This window comes from Bacillus rossius, chromosome 1, assembly GCF_032445375.1.
Source record: "Bacillus rossius redtenbacheri isolate Brsri chromosome 1, Brsri_v3, whole genome shotgun sequence".
In the NCBI taxonomy this organism is placed as follows: Eukaryota; Metazoa; Arthropoda; class Insecta; order Phasmatodea; family Bacillidae; genus Bacillus; species Bacillus rossius.
The window spans coordinates 126,640,309-126,659,550 of NC_086330.1; the positions used below are offsets into that span (position 1 = coordinate 126,640,309).

Consider the following 19,242-nt stretch of genomic DNA (forward strand, 5'->3'; position numbering starts at 1 on the left):
TAACTATTACAGTTATGGTCACAGTTAGGTTTACAGTCTTTAGATTTTTTTTAATATTGGAGTTAGAAAAATTGAACATTAAACAATAGGGAGGGAGCCCAACACAATTATTTGCCCCTTTGCCCTTGATTTCTCTCGATGGCCTTGCATGTAGTTGCACTCAGCATAGGCATAGATCCCGAGGGGGCCAGGAGGGCCCGGGTCCCCCCCCCCCCCCCCCGAATCTAAATACCCCTCTTCGAAGGGGCCCGCTAGCACTTGCAAGATAGTAACTATGACACAGAAATGATAAATATAATCCTGCTGGCTCCCCTGGGAATCCTACAGATTTTTGCCCCTGCCACACAGCACTACAAAATTCTGCACACCAGCTTTCTGTTTTGCAAGCAGAAGCCACGTGGCAGTTGGTGATGTAGAACATAGCACTTCCTTAATTCTGACCAAACCTGCCAATTAATAACAATGTAGTAGTAACTGCACACAATAATGATGCGATTACACCAAAATTATCATTGGCATTTATAAAACTAACTCAAGTTTAATTAATCAGGAATAAAATATCAGAATTTCTCAAGATAAATGAGCAAAATCTTCAAGGTTGGCTTTAAAAAAAGTGAGTGAGTCTTTCAATACTTGCTACAGAATGAATATTGCTGCATAATTCCTTCTATACCTAGTTTATTTGAATTTTGGTTAAAGATATTCAGGAGCGTATCCAGGGAAATGGATGGAGAGGGATATATTCCCCTCCTCCCTCCTTTCTAAATTAAATTCTGTGTATGCACCTGCTGATTTTGTCTCGGTGAACCAAAATTAAATTACTAATTTGTATAGCAATTAATTAAATGGATTAAGTACATTACAACCTCTTTTGGGTAGCAGTTGATTAAATAGATTAGTATTGTTCAGACACTGAAAAGTTTTTTTGCTGACATAGATATTCACAAAAATACCACAGAGGTGCCTTGACATCACCTCTTGACTGAATTTAAATTTTTTTCAATTTTTTTACAATTAGATTTTTGGACGTATTAAAACATATTTTAATGTGAGCTGCAAGTAAAATTTGCTCAGATGTTTGGAGAAGATGGGTGGCACGGGTAAGATGGAAAAAATAGAGGTGGGAGAACCATTAAATTAATCCTTATAATAGCTATGGTTATTTGTAACCCAATACACAAAACCAAAATGTCCTTAAATAAATGAGTCACTTTCTTTTATATGCCAATAGCATTCTAAGGTTATTTAATTATATAGGGTAGGTGGGGGCAATTGTCCGCAGGGGGCAAGTGTCCGCATCAATGTTATATCGATTTTAACAATCGATTACTCAGTCAATCTCGCCTCAGTAGGTTGTTAGTGCAACTTCCAGTTGTATCGCGAGAACTCGTGGTTAATGATCATTCGGAAGCAGAAAAAATGAGGTAAGTCAGATATTTATATGTTTATTACAATATTTTCGTGACTTCTCTTTAAAGTTCCAGAAGAATAGAGCTAACTATTAAAACTGTAGAATTATATGTCAAAAAGTGTTATTGATTATCTTTGAAATTAATGCTTAATTTTTATTCTTTCTTTTGTTTACAAAAAAAAAGTAGCTCATCATTTGGACATTACAAAATGGGGCAAGTCTCCTCACTTTATTTGGGGCAATTCTCCGCACTCTTCCGATTGCGGACATTTGCCCCTTGTCTGCTCCATTTTTGCAAAACCTTTTTACTTTCATTTTTTTCTAACAGAGTTATAAATAGTGAAAATACATGTAGTATTTCTACTAAATTAAGGGTTTACTTATATACCCATCAAGTCTTTCACTTTATAATTAATATCTACCTTCACATGTAACATTCCTGTACTGACTTTAGTTAGATACATACCTATTCTAAAGATTTGTTTTGTTCCAGGAACTATGTGAGGAAGAAAACTTACAAACCCATGACAGCAGAGCAATTCAAAGTCGCTTGTTCGTTAGTTCAAAGAGGGTTCTCGGTTCGTAGAGCTGCTAAAGAAGTTGGATTCGATGAAAAAACACTACGAAATCGACTGAAGGCAAATAAAGCAAGTGGGCAATTTGGGAGGAAGAAGACATTCACCAAGGAGCAGGAGGATGCTTTGGTTAAACATTGCATTCAACTTGACAAAAGGTACTTTGGTTTCACCCTTAAATCATTACGTTTTCTCCTGTATCAATATGCTGAGGAAAATGAAATTCCCCACCAATTTTCAACCGAGGCGAAATTAGCTGGTAGAGACTTCACTCGGGATTTCATGAAAAGGAACAACCTGTCACTACGAGTGCCACGTAAGACAAGTGTGGCTAGAACTATGGGCTTTAATCGGGTCCAATTATTGATGTATTTTAATAATTTGGAGGCCACATTGACAAAATTTCAATTTGGTCCAAATCAAATTTACAACATGGACGAAACTGGGGTACAAACGGTGCCAAATAAACTTCCAAAACATGTAGCACCAACTGGGAAAAGGGATGTTTCCAAAACAGTCGCGGCTGAACAAGGTCAGACTGTTACAGCTGTCTGTGCTATGAATGCCACTGGTCATTATGTACCTCCTTTTTTCATATATGCACGTAAAAGAATAAATCGTTTGCTAATCAAAGGAGGGCCTACTGGATGCGACATGGGTATAACGGACAAAGGATATATGACGACAGTCACATTTATCACATGGCTTGAGCACTTCAAAAAACATGCAAACCCAAGTGAGAACAATCCTATATTGCTGATATTGGATAACCATGTGTCTCACACAACTCTTGAGGTTGTGATTTACGCAAAAACAAACAATATTCACCTCCTGACTTTGCCACCACACAGCAGTCACAAGACACAACCACTTGATCGTAATTTTTTTGGTCCCTTGAAAAAATATTACGATGCTGCTGTTGACACTTGGGATGTCAACCACCCAGGGGAAGTTTTCAACATATCCTGTGTTGCCGAAGCTTTCAAGATAGCTTTCGAGAAGGCAGGCACTATCGAAAATGCCGTACAAGGTTTTAGAGGTGCAGGAATTTACCCCTTGGATGTAAATAAATTCACAGATGATGACTTTCTTCCTGCTGAAATAACAAACCAGGAACTACCAGATGAAGAAGAAGAAGACTTACAGGACACAGATAACAATAGATTGATTGCATTCAATCAACCTGATAAAATCTCGGAAGCTGCTCCTGATCCAACATCCTCTGCCTCCTTAGCACATTCATCAGGTGTCGCAAGCCAAGAAGAATTTGTTGCCCAACCTCCTGCTGTTATTGATAGCACTTCAGCCAAATACAATGCTGAACAATGTCAGCATCAAGCCAAGAGCCCAGAAGAAATAATTCCTCTTCCGAAAATACTTATAAGAAGGAAACGGTCAAGAAAAGGGTTAAAATCTGTGTTGCTCACGTCAACTCCTCATAAAGAAAACATGGAAAAAGAATTGAATGCAAAGAAAAAAGAAGCAACTGAAAAGGAGAAACGTTTGATGTCAAGGAAGCAGGGTATACAGCTCTTTCCTCCTGAAAAAAGGTATAAAAAAACAAAAAATAAAAAGACTGACACTGAGTTCTCAAGCACTTCAGAATCTGAAGGTGAAATGTCTCTTCATAACAGTGACACTGACCTTGATGTGAGGTCTCTGTTTTCTGGAAGTGAGGTTGATGAAGATGAAACAGAAAACTTTGAAGAGAACAAGAACAACTCTGGTTCGCTATCATCGAATGACTATGCTATAGTTAAAGTTCATGGAAAAACTAAGGACTCTTTCCGACTTTATGTGGCTAAAATCCTTTCTCAAAGCCACGGAGGATACGAATGTATGTTTTTCAAGCGGTATCCTAATACCTACAAATTCTCAGAAACTCCAGAAGAAGCATTCGTTGACAAAAAAGATATTATCCTGAAACTGTCAAAACCAAATGAGAACCACAGTGCTAGATTTCATAAAATGTTAACTTTCCCAGACGATTTGACTGATTTGACTGTCTACTAGTCGAGAAATCAAAAGATTCCTAGTCTTTAATTTGGAAGGTAGTTCCTCTTGCAAACATTGTTTTTATTTTTTTATGTTAAGTAAACTACACTTTTTGGCGTTGGTGATTTTCAATAAGTTTAAGTTCTTGTAATATTAGCCTATTGTTTCATCCATCACAATGTTATGTTCAGAGATGGTTAGTTAGATATTTAAAAAATAAGCCTTCCACAGTTCCTATTCTTTCTAGTGACTTTTATAACTACTGAAATAAAGTTTTTATGATGAGTTTTAATAGAATTCCTATTTTTACCTCCCGTTTTCCACTATTGGGGTAAATCTCCGCAGTGCGGAACTTTGCCCCACAAAATGGGGCAAATCTCCGCAGTTTCATTTGTTCGAATAAAAATTAATATTTCCTAAAATAATAACTATATTTGGCTGGAATTGTTATACAATGGTTAGTTACATCCTAATATTTTAATTCTATACCAGAAACCTAATAAAATCATATAACTGCTGTCCACAAATATTTAAAACCAAAAATCGCGGACAATTGCCCCCACCTACCCTACACGTATTTTAATTAAAATTACATAATTAATATGATTAACTGCAGTATAAGGTCAACTTAGTTCAAGGCCGTCTCGCGTTGCTGCTAGGTAGAACCGGTAGAACTACATAGAAATGACCCTTACTACGAAAATAACTAAATCCGTGATTGTTGTAAACTTCATTATAAACTATGAAAAATATTCCTGCTTTTTTTATATTTACGTCAGCTACACGCGTCTCTACCATACGTGTTGAGAAGTAGTATGTACTTTATAAAACGTACAGTTAATGATGTATGTAATAAATGTTTTCACAACCTAACTTAATTTGCATAAGTTAACGTTTACACGCCGCTGCAGCCTCAATACAAAGTTAAAATCAAGATCACAGAACCTGAAATAAAAATGACGAGCTAAAACGTGGACGTAAAGTTTTAAACGTTAACATTAACATTGGCTCGCCATTGGTAAAGAGGCGGGTGCGAGGACCGGTTTATGTTCGCCCGTTCTGGCAACGCCGCAGCAAACAGGCAGGAGCTCCGACCTGCTGGTGGCGCGCCGGGCCGGGCACCGGCGGGACAGCTAACCAACAACATTCCTCCACCGAGCCGTGACTGGTAAAGCGAGTTGTAACAGTTGGCACTAGGCGCGCTGCCTGTCGGACCGCGCGCTTCGCTCTGGCTAGGGCTCTTTGTTGCTGTCCGCTGTGTGGTTGTGCGTGAACGTGATCGGCGCTATCAGTCGGGAGTTCGAGTGACGTTTTTGAATTTTATTTTTATTTTTAAATCGTGTGGGGTGACCCGGGTTGTGATTCGTGTGGCGGTTTGTTTATGTACGAAGAGTTCACGGGAGGATTACCAGGCTGTTTTTAGGAGTGTGGCATCTTAGCAGACGAGCCGTTATAGCCGGAGGTGAGTTCCCAACCTCTTTACGTCAAGTGAGATGTTTCTGAAACCAGTTGTGAGATCGCCGTGTGGTAATGGCTATGCAACATTGCACGTATGAACTGCCTGTTGGTCCTATACAGGAAGGTGTACAGGTGTGTGCTGAGGTATCTCCAGCGCTTATTTGTGTTCCACGAATCTCTTGTGATCTCCCGGCCCATCTCGAGCAGCTGTTTACAGGGGTGAATGTCAAGATGGTCACCAGTTTTGGTCAATATTTTTGAGACCTAAGAAGGTGGATACATTTTAGTCAAATGTGAAGGATGTAATTTTTTTTTTTTAATTTCTCCAACATAAATAAACTTTTACTTTTAGATGAAAATTACATACTGGTACCTAAAAGGGGTTGTCTTAACATACATGTTGGGCTGCCTGAACTTAAATTATCTTTCGAAATCACACGCCGGTATTTCTTCCGACTCAGTGTTAAAATATATATGTAGCTATAGTGTGCACTGGTATAATTTTACGATTAAATGTTTTGTTAACTAACTATCGCTTAAACAACTCCGCCTGTGACGTTTTAATTTGTTTTTCTCCATGTAAACGTATGCATTTAGCGTCTTCTCGCGACGTTATTGAGTACTTTCTATTAATTCAATATGTAAATCTAAAACAAAAACAATATTTTGTGTTATGTTTGCAATTGGCAAGGTTTTTTTGCTCTTGAAATTTTTTTTTTTGTCACGTAGGTGGCGGTGTTTCTTAAGTAACGATATTATTTATCTACTAAACAAAATAGAAGTGTGCAGTTCCGAGTGTCGACCAGGATTCGAACCCGGAACTTAGCGGCAGAAGGTAACGTCTTATCGACCTCGGCCACAAAGGTCGTATAAACGGGACTCTGCAATAGGCCGGATCTCGTCAGGCTTTACATAGCCAGAGGAAATCTGGGAATCAGGCAAAACTCGGGTGATTGAAAAGGTGTCTTCGAAACCTGGAAAACCGGGGGAAATATTAAATTGTTCATTACAAATCTGGATGAGAAATGTTTAATACCAGTGTGTTTCCTTAATGTCTTAAAACCATGCTATATTTTAATTACAAGTTCATGTGTAGCCAAAAACCGATCAGTTTGCATCATTAATTATTATTTAAACATAAAATAAACAATGAATATTGACTGATTAGAATCACGACCAAATGTCGGTAGTCAATCAATTGGTCTTAATGGTGTGTTTTCAACATTTTATTAAATATGGTGGTTTTATTTTAAAACTGTGCATTGTGCAGGAAATTATCTAATGGTCGATTTGTAGGGACAGGCATTTTTCGCGAAAAAAATTTGAACGCCTATTAAACTGCAACAAGGTATACCCGCACCAGTGGTTTCTTCCTTGTGATTGGCGACCGTGTGCGAGAGAAGTCGTTACCTTATTTCACCGAGCCATTCAGGACGCGTTTGCTTCCGCACGAATTGCTGTGATTGGTGTGCTGACAGTGTACATGTACCCGAAAGAAACTCACCCATCACGAAACACAGACCATGCTACAGTGTTTTAACTTTCAGGTAGTCTTGAAAACGCGAAATGTGCATGCCCCTTTCCAGTGGCGGATCCAGGATTTTGGTTTGGGAGGGGCCTGACCCAGCTGAGGCTAGGCTTTATCAAGGCAAACACTAAAACAATAGTGGACCCAGATGCTTTTGGAGAGGGCTTGAGCCCCTTAGCCCCCCCCCCCCTCTGGATCCGCTACTGCCCCTTTCGATTTGACGTGTAAGGTGTGGTGGTAGTGAGGCGAGATGATAAGCGCGACGCTCGCTGGTATTTCTAGCGCGGTGTCGCCTCCAACCGCAAGTCTCTGAACTGTGGCGCAGTCTTTTAGTCGTCACAGAACAACTGTGAAATTTGAGCGGTGACCGTAACATTATATGGCGGAGAAATGTAGATAAAGGTGTAATGCAAGTCCCTTAAAGTGATCTCAAGAATGTGTACCGGTTGTTTTGCGCCTAAACATTACTTGGAAATATGCCTTTGAGCCATTTTCACTCTTCTAAAAACGCAGTTGAAAAACTTAATCCTTAATCTAAAGTATTTTTCGTCGCTCAGCTAATACTAAAATGCTTTTCGTAAACAGACCTCACTCGAATATCTTGAGTAGTTTTGAAATCGCGTTGTTTTTCTTGAAGCTCTGCGTACCGTATATGTACCCGAATAGACGGCGCCCTTAAGTGTGTGGGAACCCTGCGTAATACACCTGGTAATTAACAAGGTTTGTTTGTAGGTCGTAGCCTTTTTACGTAATGGGATGGGATGGCGCTGCTGAGGCTTGCCTCGGTCCTCGAAGCAACTGGTTCGACGCCGGGAGGTTGGCAACAGCTGCTGTCAGACGATATCCGCGCAGAACGTGTTTTAAAGTCATTGCACAGTCGCAACTCTGCATGTAGAACCGCGGTGCGTTGTGGGCGGTGTTGGTGGGCGAAGCGGCGACGAAACAGCCTGGCAACACGGCGTGTGTGCGGGGCATGGACCTCTTGTCGGAGGTGGTTCCTTGTGAGCTCCGCCGTTTGACCTCTGCACGTTTGCAGGGTGTCCGTATCATGGAAAGTCAGGGAATTCACTTGAAATTCTGGGGAAATCATGGAAAATCCCAGTGATAGCAATGTGTCATGTTCCACTCTGCCATCTAACAGACTGTAAAATATTTTTTTTTTGTCAGATGGTGTTTTCGTGCATAGTCATACACACTGTAAATTGGTGAATGCAAGGTTCTGTTTGAAATAAAGAAAGTGGAGAGAGAGAGAAAACTAGTCGAATCTTGGGAGTGGTGAGAGGGGATTTTCTTTATTTCTTCTAAAAAATTGACAAATGAATAACTTTTTAAAAAAAAATAGTAAGGAAAATTTATGGTCAGGGAAAATTCAGTGAAATTTTATCACAGTTTTTGCCTCGTTTATTTTATTTGTGAGATCTATAAGATTCGTGTTTTTTTTTTTTTTGTTTTTTTGCTACAGACCACGGTGCAAATGATTATTTATTTTAATGACTTCTATCATTGATTCTTGTCTAGCTGAATTAAGGTGAAGAACATACAGATACATGGCCATGTATTTTTCTCGAAAAAAAAAAAAATCTGAACGCAGATTAGACTGCAGTTAAGCAATAACAGGTATGCCGGCGCCGGCGGTTTCTTTCTTTGCAATTTGTGACCGTCTACAAGATTTGGTAAGGCCACTCAGGACGCGTTCGCATCTACACTGAATGGTTGTGATTCGTGTACCAACAGCATACATGTACCCGAAAGAAACTCAACCAAGCACGAAACACAGACAATGCTACACTGTTTAAATTTTCAGCTAGTCTCGAAATCTCTTCCCCTAATAATTCTATATTTTTATGTATGTGTATGTATATATAGACAGGTGTGTCCATATATATATATATATATATATATATATATATATAGGCAGGTGTGTCCTTGAGCCGACAGAATCTCGTTGGAATTAAATGCGCTGTCCGTGACGGAAAAGCAACTGCTCTCGTCAATGCAATGGCGTTGTTTTTCACTCTCTCTCTCTTTTTTTAAATGCATTTTGTGGTAATAATATTCCCCTTGCTCTAGCATAAATTGCGACGTATAGCACTTTTGGCCCTTACGTTCAGTTATGTCACTACTTCTCATGACGAAGAGTGAGTAATAAAATTAAAACAGGTAGAAAAGACAAATGCAATCGCATTTCACGGATGTGTTCACAACTTTACCGAGCCATTAAAGATTATTTGAAAAGGTCTGCATAGTTCTACATAGATTTTGTTAATTGCCAAAAATTGAATTGTTATTCAAATAGTGTAAGAAAATATGTACACGACATTGCAGGGCCGAACACGGTGATTCTCGAAAAGGTTACTTTAAGGGCCATTTGAATTCACCTTGGCGCATAGCTAGGGGCATGTATTTTTAGCGTTAAAACGCTGTAGCTTCGCCTATGTTTCATGATTGGTTGAGTTCCTCTCAGTTGCATGTCTGATGTCGTTACACAGCTGTTTAGTGCGAAGGCAAGCTCTCCCTGATTGGCCTGGTCGGAGGTGGCAGTGGCTTCCCTTGCAGTCGGCCGACAATAACGAAGAAACTGTTGGCGCGGACATACATACTTCATTGCTGTCTAACGAGCGCTCAGAGTGTTTCCCCTAACAGGACGTCCGTGGCATGTCGAAATCATTAAGGGATATCAACAAAGCAAATAAGATGCAAATGTTTTTTATGTCTTAATAAAGCTCGTAAGGCTTACGCGGCTATTACCTGAAGTCTTTTGGCTTGTGGGAGTTAGTCGCGTCGAAGGTGAGGGTTTCATCAATATTTCGGTCGACATTGAAATCGCCATCATCACGGTAGCATCCTTCTGAGGGTCCTAGACGGCCAGCAGATCTGACCAATCACGGAAGCCCATCTCCGGCCAAACAAACCAGTCTATCAGAAAACCTACAGCTGCAGCCAAAAAGTAAAGACATAGATACCAGACAAGAGTACATGAAAGGGAAAATGACATTTATCGTATTTAATCCTTCGTCAAAGGATCTGTTTAGCTATTTCCCTGCTGTTTTTTTATTATTCTGGGATGGTATTAATATGTTAAGTGGTTTTAGGACTATCTTGAATTTGGTTCACTACGTTTCGGCTAGAATCTCGGTTGCAAGGTATAACCTATTGCTAGAGACCGGAAAAATTCGCGAATTCATTTCGCGATAGGCTAAAACACAAATAGTTATACCTCAGTGCTGCATCTGCTATTGGTTCACAACTCACCTGGTTTACTCTGGGCCAATGAGAAACACCCAACCAAAGCTTTATCGAATCACAGGCTGCTACGTTGGGACGTCTCACAAGACAGCAGCCAATGAGTGGGTGGCATTTGACCGAGTGTACGTAGAACTGTGTAGTTCATACTACAGGTCATTGAACCCGCGAATTTGTCCGGTCCCTACCTATTGCTAGAGACCTGAAAAATTCTTGGATTCATTTCGTGTTATGCTAAAATTCAAATAAGTATACCTTAGAGCTGCTTCTGCCATTGGTTCACTGTTAATATGGAGGACTGAGGGCCAATTAGAGACCCTCACTCATAGACGTGTCGAATCACAGGCCACCCAGTCGAGACGACTCACAAGTCAGCAGCCAATGAACAGTTGGCATTTGTCCGAGTGTGTAGTGGATATTGGAGTCTATCCTGAAGGTAATTGAACCCGCGAATTTTTCCGGTTTCTACCTATTGCCTTTTGATAATTGTGGTATATATGAAATGATTGTGCGGAAATAGACCAACTAGCCTAAAATCTTAAAACCAAGCAATAAATACGTATGAATATTTCTAACTAATTACCTACCTTGAAGTGACTTACTGTATTATATATATATACACACACACAAACGTGGCCGTATATACGGGTGCGCAGGGGTGCCCGACCTCCCTGGAATTAAGAAGCTCCTTTGAGGGGGCCTGCCTGCACTTGCTAAAGCATGACTGAAACTGGTTTGATGTCAGAACTATGTCTTACGGAAAACTGTCTGTAAATTTTAAAGAGTTCTGTTTATTGCATGCATGAAGGCCAAAACATGGGCAGTATACAACATACAAGCACGTATACAGAGATGGTGTGGGTTAACTCCATGTGCGAAACTGTCGGACCGCGTGGAACCAATTCCCCCCCCCCTTTCCGGGAAAATTTTTGCTGGCTCTTCCGTGTGAATCCTACAGATTTGCGCCCTGCTATGTGTGTGTGTGTGTGTGTGTGTATATAATGTCATGAAACTTAGTATAAATTTTATTGAAATCACGACGTTTCAAAATTTTAATCCCACATTAGGTGAAAAAAAATTTGGTATTATTACCACTGAAGGCATTTTGTAGACTGCTTGAATAGTTTCATTACTGATCACTAGGGGCATGTACCTTCCGTGGAAATATTCCAAGACTATCTCTGTGTTAAAACTCTGAAGCATCGTCGGCTTTATGGGATCGGCTCATGTCCGCATCCGCTGCCGACACTCGAGGACATCAACTCTGTGCTGAAGCGAACACAGCCTGAGTGGCCCGACCAGACAAGGCAGTGGCTTCTCTATACGGTCGCCAATCACAAGGAAGAAACCGCTGGCGTGGGCATACCTTATCGCAGTATTTGAAAAGGTTTAGACATTTTTAGACTTTGACTTTAACACGCGAAATATGGGCTGGAAAAGGCTTGACTCGAGGTATGAAATGTTCTCGTGTGTTAGTTTAACTTAAAAGATTCGTTGTAATGATGGTGCAGTATAAATAAGTATGAATTAAATCGTAACTTGTGAAACATACGTCAACGCTACAAGTAAATAGATAAACATGGCTGTCAAGCTGTCATGGCTATGTGATGTGATAAGCTAATCTTCATGACTGTACAAAGAATGTCTAGCTTCTTGCCTGGCCTTACTTGTGCGGAAATTTTGGGGTTTTCAAGCCATATACTTTTAAAATTTATTATCTGTCCTGTTCCAATACCTTGGGTTCGTGTCCTTCCAACTAAGTCCAAAGCTTGAATAAGGATAGCTAGAGAAACTTTTGTTTATGGAGAAATTTAATTGTTATACCTACTTCGACACAGTGTGTTAATGTTTTGCACAGTCTGTTTTATTATTGGCTGCTGTGGTCGGTGAGCGTGCTTCCCACTTGACTGGGCCTATGGGACCTCGGAGATTGTATTACTGGACGTCTGTGATTCTCCATAATGTAGGGCGCCGTCTGCCTGGGCACACATACGGTGTGCAGAGCTTCAGGAAAAACAACACGATTTCAGAACTACAAGATATCCGAGTGGGGTCTGTTTAATGAAAAGCATTAAAGAATTCGCTTAGGGCCGAAAAGTACTTTTGATTTCGAATTAAGGTTTTGAACTGTGTTTTTAGAATAGTTAAAATGGCTAAAAGGTGTGTTTTTAGGGTAATTTTTAGGCACAAAATAACCGGTACACATTCTTGAAAGCACTTTAAGGGACTTGCATTACACCTTTATCTACATTTCTCCGCAATATAATGTTACGGTCACCGCTCAAAATTTCACAGTTCTATGGACGACGAGAAGACTTAGCGCTTTTTCAGAAGCACCAGCGAGCGTCGCGCTAGAAGCACCAGCGAGCGTCGCGCTTATCCCGCCTCACTAACACGCATACACCCCGACCAGAAGGCACCCTTAACAGTATGAAAAAGGATAAAGTTTTTTTTAATACTATCTTGACACGAAACTTTTCCGCAAAATGCAGGTTTCTCAAAAGACAATACATCAGCTTATTTTGAGAAGAGTTTGGGATTTGAATTTCCGTCAAGATATGGATATGTGTGTTTGTTCTATATAAACGTTTTGTAGGGAATTATTTATTATAAGTTTTATACTTATGTCGACATTCGGTTGGCCGAAAAGTTACGTTCGAATAAAATCGTCAATTAAACTTTCCATACGAATTATTACTCACTGCATCTGAAACTGAATTTTGGCAATACCCGTGAACTAATTTGTAATCTGGCCATAAAATGTCAGCCTTTTCAGTGGTTTATTTTTTTTTTTTGACTGAAGATTGCGTATGATCACCGATGTTTCTGGCCGGCAACAAAGTAGTGTGTTTCTTAAGTGTGGTTTTCTCTAAGCGGTGAATTAACTGCACTTCAATGAGCATGATTGGCGAATCTTCTCAGTTGAAAGAGTGTTGCCTACAATTTTATTCAAATAACGAAAAAGTTTTTTTTTTCCCCAGAATATATTTACAGACGCTTTTAACTCTTCCGGCTAGAGAAAAATATACAAAAATCTTAAAATTAAATTGACCTTAAATAAGTCTAAACTTAAACTTAAACGTGCCATAAAATCACCTACAAGTGTTACATTTTTTTTTAAATCGTAAATTACAATGGTCCCGATAGTTATTACTTTTATTTAAATGTACTTAACTTTTTTATTTTGTTTTTAATATGTTAACCTATTTATTTAATGAATACTAGTGTTCAGGTTAGTTTCACTTGCATATTATTATTATTTTTTAAATTCAGTGTTTTTTCTCGTTCATTTTCGTATACGTATTTCGATTATTTTTTTAAATCTTATACTTGAGTGAATGAACGAATCGTTGGAATTTGTTGTGGGAACATCACCCATTTCAGTTTGAAGACATGTTCGCTGAATCGTTTTAGAGCGCTGCAGTTGCCACCTGATCCGTGGAATAGTTGCGGTCGATCGTCCAAACTACTCGACCCTCGTGAAATCGAGACCGTAACTGTGGTCGCGAGATCGTCGCGCCGGCAGGTGTTCTCCCGGCGGCCGCGGACGCCCTGGTCCATGACCTGCAGCAACAGCCTCCGAGCCGCGCGCCGCCCGGGATGGACCCCGACGTGAGGTCTGGTGCACGTCTTCTGAGCGCATGACATGCCGGGTGTTGAAAAAACACAACAAGACAAGCACCAATTCGCGGTTTCAACTGTGATATTTGACGGTTGGCAGTAAGTGGATGGACAGAAGATGGACAAAAGATGGCGGGGTGTGATGTAACGGCGAGTGTATTACTTACGGACATTGAATAAAGAACTCAACATTTGGGCATGGAGGATATTTTTGCTGGTTTAGCAGGTTGTAAGATTGTCACTGTATTAGATCTGAGCATTGCGGTCCATCAGTTAAAATGGTCGAGGAATCTAGGCATTACCTCACAATGAATACTCACTTAGACTTGTTTCAATGGACAAGTTTACCCTATGGCGTAGCAAGTGCTCCAGCCATATATCAGTATGTTATGGATTAAGTGCTGCAAGAATTAGCTGGAGTGGTATGCTAAATACATATTATAATACTCATAATTCATATTACAGTAGTTTTCTTTATACTTCAAGGGTTAACATGACAAGTAAATATACTGTTACGAACGCGATCAAGGCCGGGACACGTGCAGGTGCAGAGCTGGCTGGTGACTGCCGCAACATGATATGCGCTGCACGCGCCTAGAAGATAACAAGGATTGTCGCTTTCCCCCCCCTCCTTCCCACACTCCCCGCGCGGAACCCTGCCTTTGACACGTAACTGAAACCTGACAGCTGTGGAGATACGCGAGCCGCCTACACGTGTTTTCGAGAGATTTCTGCCGTCGGGACGGCTCAGAACGACGCGACTGGCCCCGGCCGCTCTTGTGAGTTCTGTAATTGCGCCGGGGCCTATATATATATATATATATATATATATATATGTGTGTGTGTGTGTGTGTGTGCCCGAGGACGTCAGGGCAGAGTCAGTGGAGTTCAGAGAGAGAGATTTCAGGCGGGTGCCTTCCCGCAGCGGAGCTTCCGGGGCGATAGTGCCGCGGGTGCGGCAGAGTGGCGAAGTCCTTGTATTGGACGAAGGTTCCAGGGCAGGGAGTGAGTACGTTCAGTGGAGTCGGGAGTTTCCCCCGGCGGAGTTTCCGGGCAATAGTTTCTCGGACGCGGCGGAGTCCCGAGTGAAGTTCCGAGCGAGGCGTCGAGTGGGATCTCGGCGAAGGGTGTGACGGCGGCGGCGGAGTCCCGCGGCGGAGACCCACGAGGGGTGCTGCGGCGAGAGTTGCGCCAGAGGTGCGGCCCAGCGAGGTGTGCGGAACGAGTGACTGGGGAATAGATATTTCTTTAAGTGTAATTAATTATTTGCCAAGTTAGAAGATTATTTGTAAGTGACATAAGTAGTGGTAATAAATAAAACTGTGTGTGATAAAAATCTTTAATTGGGCTATCCTTTACGAACCCGCGGTAAATCGTAACAATACATATTACAATATACAATCGATGTCCAGTACAATTTATGTTTTGCATACCACATGAGTTACACAGTTCACAACATGAAAAGTTGCAATGCTTTACAATCGCCCTAAAATATTGTTACAAATCTAACCTTACATGAAGTTTCACTATTCGTGTTGACCTTCTGTCTAGTCTAGGTCTGCTTTCCCATTGTACTGAAGTGGAGGATACAAAAACTTTGAAGGGTGGACTAGTAGTCCTGGGGAAGACAGCTCTTTCGGTATCCCTACCTTATCCTATCCTCGTCGCCAAAATGTTGAGTTCGTTATTCATTATCCATTAGTAATACACTCACCGATACATCTTACCCAACTATATTTTGTCCTTCACCTTCTTCTGTCCATCCACTTGCTGCCAACACCACAAGCCAATTCTTCCTTATTAGTTTGAGATCAAATGATCCCAAAAATGCATATTACAATACTCAGAATACATATTACAATAGTTTCCTTTATACATCATTAAGTAACTCAGTCTTCTGCACACATCAACAAACATCTACTGCTCATTGGCTGCTGGCTTGTGAGATGTCACAACTGGGTTGTCCGTGATGAGATACTTATTTGGTTGAGGATTTATAATTGTCACAGAGTCCTCTGGATAACCCGTAAATCAATAGCAAAATGATCTCAAGGGTATACGTATTTTAATTGTAGCGTACATGCAAATTAATCCGCTAATTTTTCCTGTCGCTAAGCACCAACCGCCATATAAGTTCTCTGAGTTCAACCAGTAAAGTGCTAGAGAACCGTAATTATGTGCAATTAGGTCAGTCATTTTTTCTGTAAATGGAACTGAAATAATTATAAAAATTACAGATGTTTTTAAACCTTTGCGTGTAGTAATAGTAATACAAACTATTTCTTCGCAACTGGTTTCCAAAGCAATCTTTTGAAAAAGTACTTTTTTTTTTCTGTGTAGGGCCATGCATTATTCGCAAAAATGTTTCGAAACCAACTGCGTGTTAGAACACTGTAGCATCGTCTGTAATTCGTGATTGGTTGAGTTTTCTTCAGGTGCATGTCTGCTGTCGACACACGACACAGCAACTCTGTGCGGAGGCAAACGGGTCCTCGATGTCCCGGCTAAATAAGGCAATGAAAGGCCTCTTTTGCAGACGGCCGCCAATCACAAGGATTTAACTGCTGGCACGGGAATAGCTTATTGCAGTCTAATGAGCGAGCATTATTTTCCCCACGAAAAATACCTCCCCCTTGAAATAAGACATAAAGACGGAATGACAGGACACCTATGAATTTAAGGAAAATCGAACATATCTCACAACTCAACAGCTACTCAAAATTGTGGACAATATACCCTAAATGGACTGTCACTTTGCGCCGAGATAATCTACAGTTCACTAGTTCTTTCCGTAGTTTGCAGATCAGTAGGTACAAGCAAAATTCGCGTTATTAGAGAAAGGCTGGAACGCATACCACGATACACTTAAACTGAGTTCTCATTGCTCTGTAGGTAGATTTGACACGCCCCCCAACCCAAAAAAAAAAACGAAATTCGAGTGACCCTGTCATATGCAATCAGACCGAAGGTAAAATAAAAAGTGGACACATGCAGTCGACGATAGGCACTGAACTATCTGTGTACAGTTGTGTGTAGTTTATCCTGGCATTAGAAAATAATGCGAATGTTGCAGGTCGCATTAGTTTCTGGTGCCAGCCGCCAGACTAGATTCCACAAACGCGTACGTAAGTAAATCGATGTCATGTGTTCTTTGGCTGCTGCCACATTACACCTTCTCTCCTGGTCTCACATGTTTCCGCAGATTTTTTTTATTTTTTTTAAAGATGTTTTGGCATTGGCTTCTGGTCTTTCAGAGCGTGTAAAATAATCCGCGATCCAATGACAAGCGACTTTAAAGTGTAGGTACATAAAATTTTAATTCTAGACTTTCGCCAAATTATTATAAGGCACAGGAAAGTTCGTGGGTTCAAGGACCTTCAGGATAGACTCCACGATCCTCTGTATACTCGGGCAAACGTCGCCTGTTCATTGTCTGACGACTTGGGTGTCTCAGCTGGGTAATTGGTGATTCGATCCTTCTTTGATTGAGGGGCTCTTCTGATTGGCCCAGAGTCCTCCAGATTAATTGTGAACCAATAGCCGACACAGCACAAAGGTATATCACGAAATGAACCCGCAAATGTTTTCTTTCTAATAAAAACGCGAATTTCGCACGGGTCTACTACTGATGAGTAGGGACCGGAAAAATTAGCGTTTTAAATTACCTCTAGGTTACTTTTACGATAAACTCCACAGTCAGTTGCATACTCGGGCAAATGTCATCTGTAGAGGTACGGAAAATTTCACGAATTCGTCTGTGCACTCTAGCACTGCGTTTATGATTGGACCGCAGTTACTTAAATACATCCCTCTAAGACCGTGAGTCAGTGCTCAGCTAGTATAAACGTAAGCAAATAAGGCAGTGCCAACTAACGCGAACAAAGGTTCTCACAAAGAATTCAGCCAATGGAAAACCAAACGGCGTTAGATAATATAAAGCTTTGAACAAACAAATTCTCGAAAGCTCCGGGTCTCTAGTAATCTGCCCCTTGGTTGCCGACTGGTCAGACGTCTAAACGTGGTAGCCTGTGATTAGGTATTCCCTATAAGCTATGTTTCAATAGTGAAAGCAGCTTAGACGTATACATATTGGGATTTGATCCTATCGTGAAATGAATACGCGAATTAATCCGGTCTCTTTTGAAGGGGTTTGCAAAGTGAGGGGTGTATTTGTGAGTGAGGCGAGATGATAAAACCAACGCTCGCTGGTGTTTCTAGTGCGGTGTCGCCTCTAAGCACGAGGCTCTGAATTGGCGCGCAGTGTTCTCGTCGTGCACAGGACAACTATTACATTTGAGAGATAACCATAACATACAGCGGTAAAAGGTGTAACGCAAGGCCTTTGAGTGCTTTCAAGAATCTGTACGGAGCGTTTCTAATCTAAAAATTATTCTGAAAACACGCGTTTTAACCATTTTCACTCTTCGGAAAATACAGTTTAGAAACTAAACACGTAAACAAATACTAATACACACTCAGCTTAATCTTAAATGCTTTTCGTAAAAAGACACCACTCGGATGTCTTGAGCAGTCCATACATTCCTTGGTTTCTGCTGAAGTTCTGCACTTCGTAGGTGTGCCCAGATAGGCGGGTCTTTTAATGCACAAAAATGCACTCTAAAAATCATTTAAAAAAGACCCTGCTGGGAGATTAGATTTATATTTTCCTGCAGCCACCGTCTTCGGCGACCACAGTAAGGATTCCTCTTATGCCATGGCCTCAGCTTTCTAGGCTAGAACAGTTTGTCTTTTTTTTTTTTTTTCAGTATTTGCGTAAACTTCGTAAACAGCGCAACCCACCATCCCCAGTCTCGTTTTACTAAAAGCTTTTTAAGTGCTGGTAGATAACGCGAAATCTTTGCGAAAGGTTTTATATTTTTAACTCGCATACGAGGAAGGTTTGGGTTGGGGGAGGGATAAGTGTCTCTGTATTTTGTGCTTCCCCTTGTTAGACTTGAGATTACTTCCCTGTTTGCTAGGGAAAAACCGTAGCACGTGCTGCCATTTAATAGATGCGCCGACTACGCAGGCTTAAGGGGCCTCCCTAGTAAAAATTTTTAGCGCGGTGGGCCACTGGCCACGTGCTACGGGCAGTGGTTGGGCGGGGCGATATACCTGAGCCTGTCGCCTGCGCCGTGGAGGAGGGGGGAGAGGGCGTTTCAGCGAGGGGGGCGGAAAAATGGGAGGGTTGTCATTGTGTGGAGTCCATTTACTACTTATATCTGCGTTATCTGCGAACAAGATCGTGGCAAGAAAGGTGACTCTTTTTCCCTTTCGCTACATTCAACCAAAAGGATAATGTTCTCGCATTGCCTTGCTTGCTTCCTGACAGTGTTTATTAAATTGAAACATTAAATTAGTGTTGCGATCCAGTCCATATCCATGACATGCAAACAATCGTCAATTCTGTT

The 19,242-nt window shown here is 41.0% G+C and overlaps 1 protein-coding gene across 1 annotated transcript in view; it reads left to right on the forward strand.

The window, feature by feature from the left end:
- Positions 1–5,148: 5,148 nt before the first annotated feature.
- LOC134545119 (uncharacterized) overlaps positions 5,149–19,242 on the forward strand; it is a 485,066-nt gene continuing 470,972 nt past the window's right edge. The window contains exon 1 of the mRNA XM_063388552.1: positions 5,149–5,443. The gene's annotated coding sequence lies outside the window, so the exon portion shown is untranslated. The remainder of the gene's footprint in view (positions 5,444–19,242) is intronic.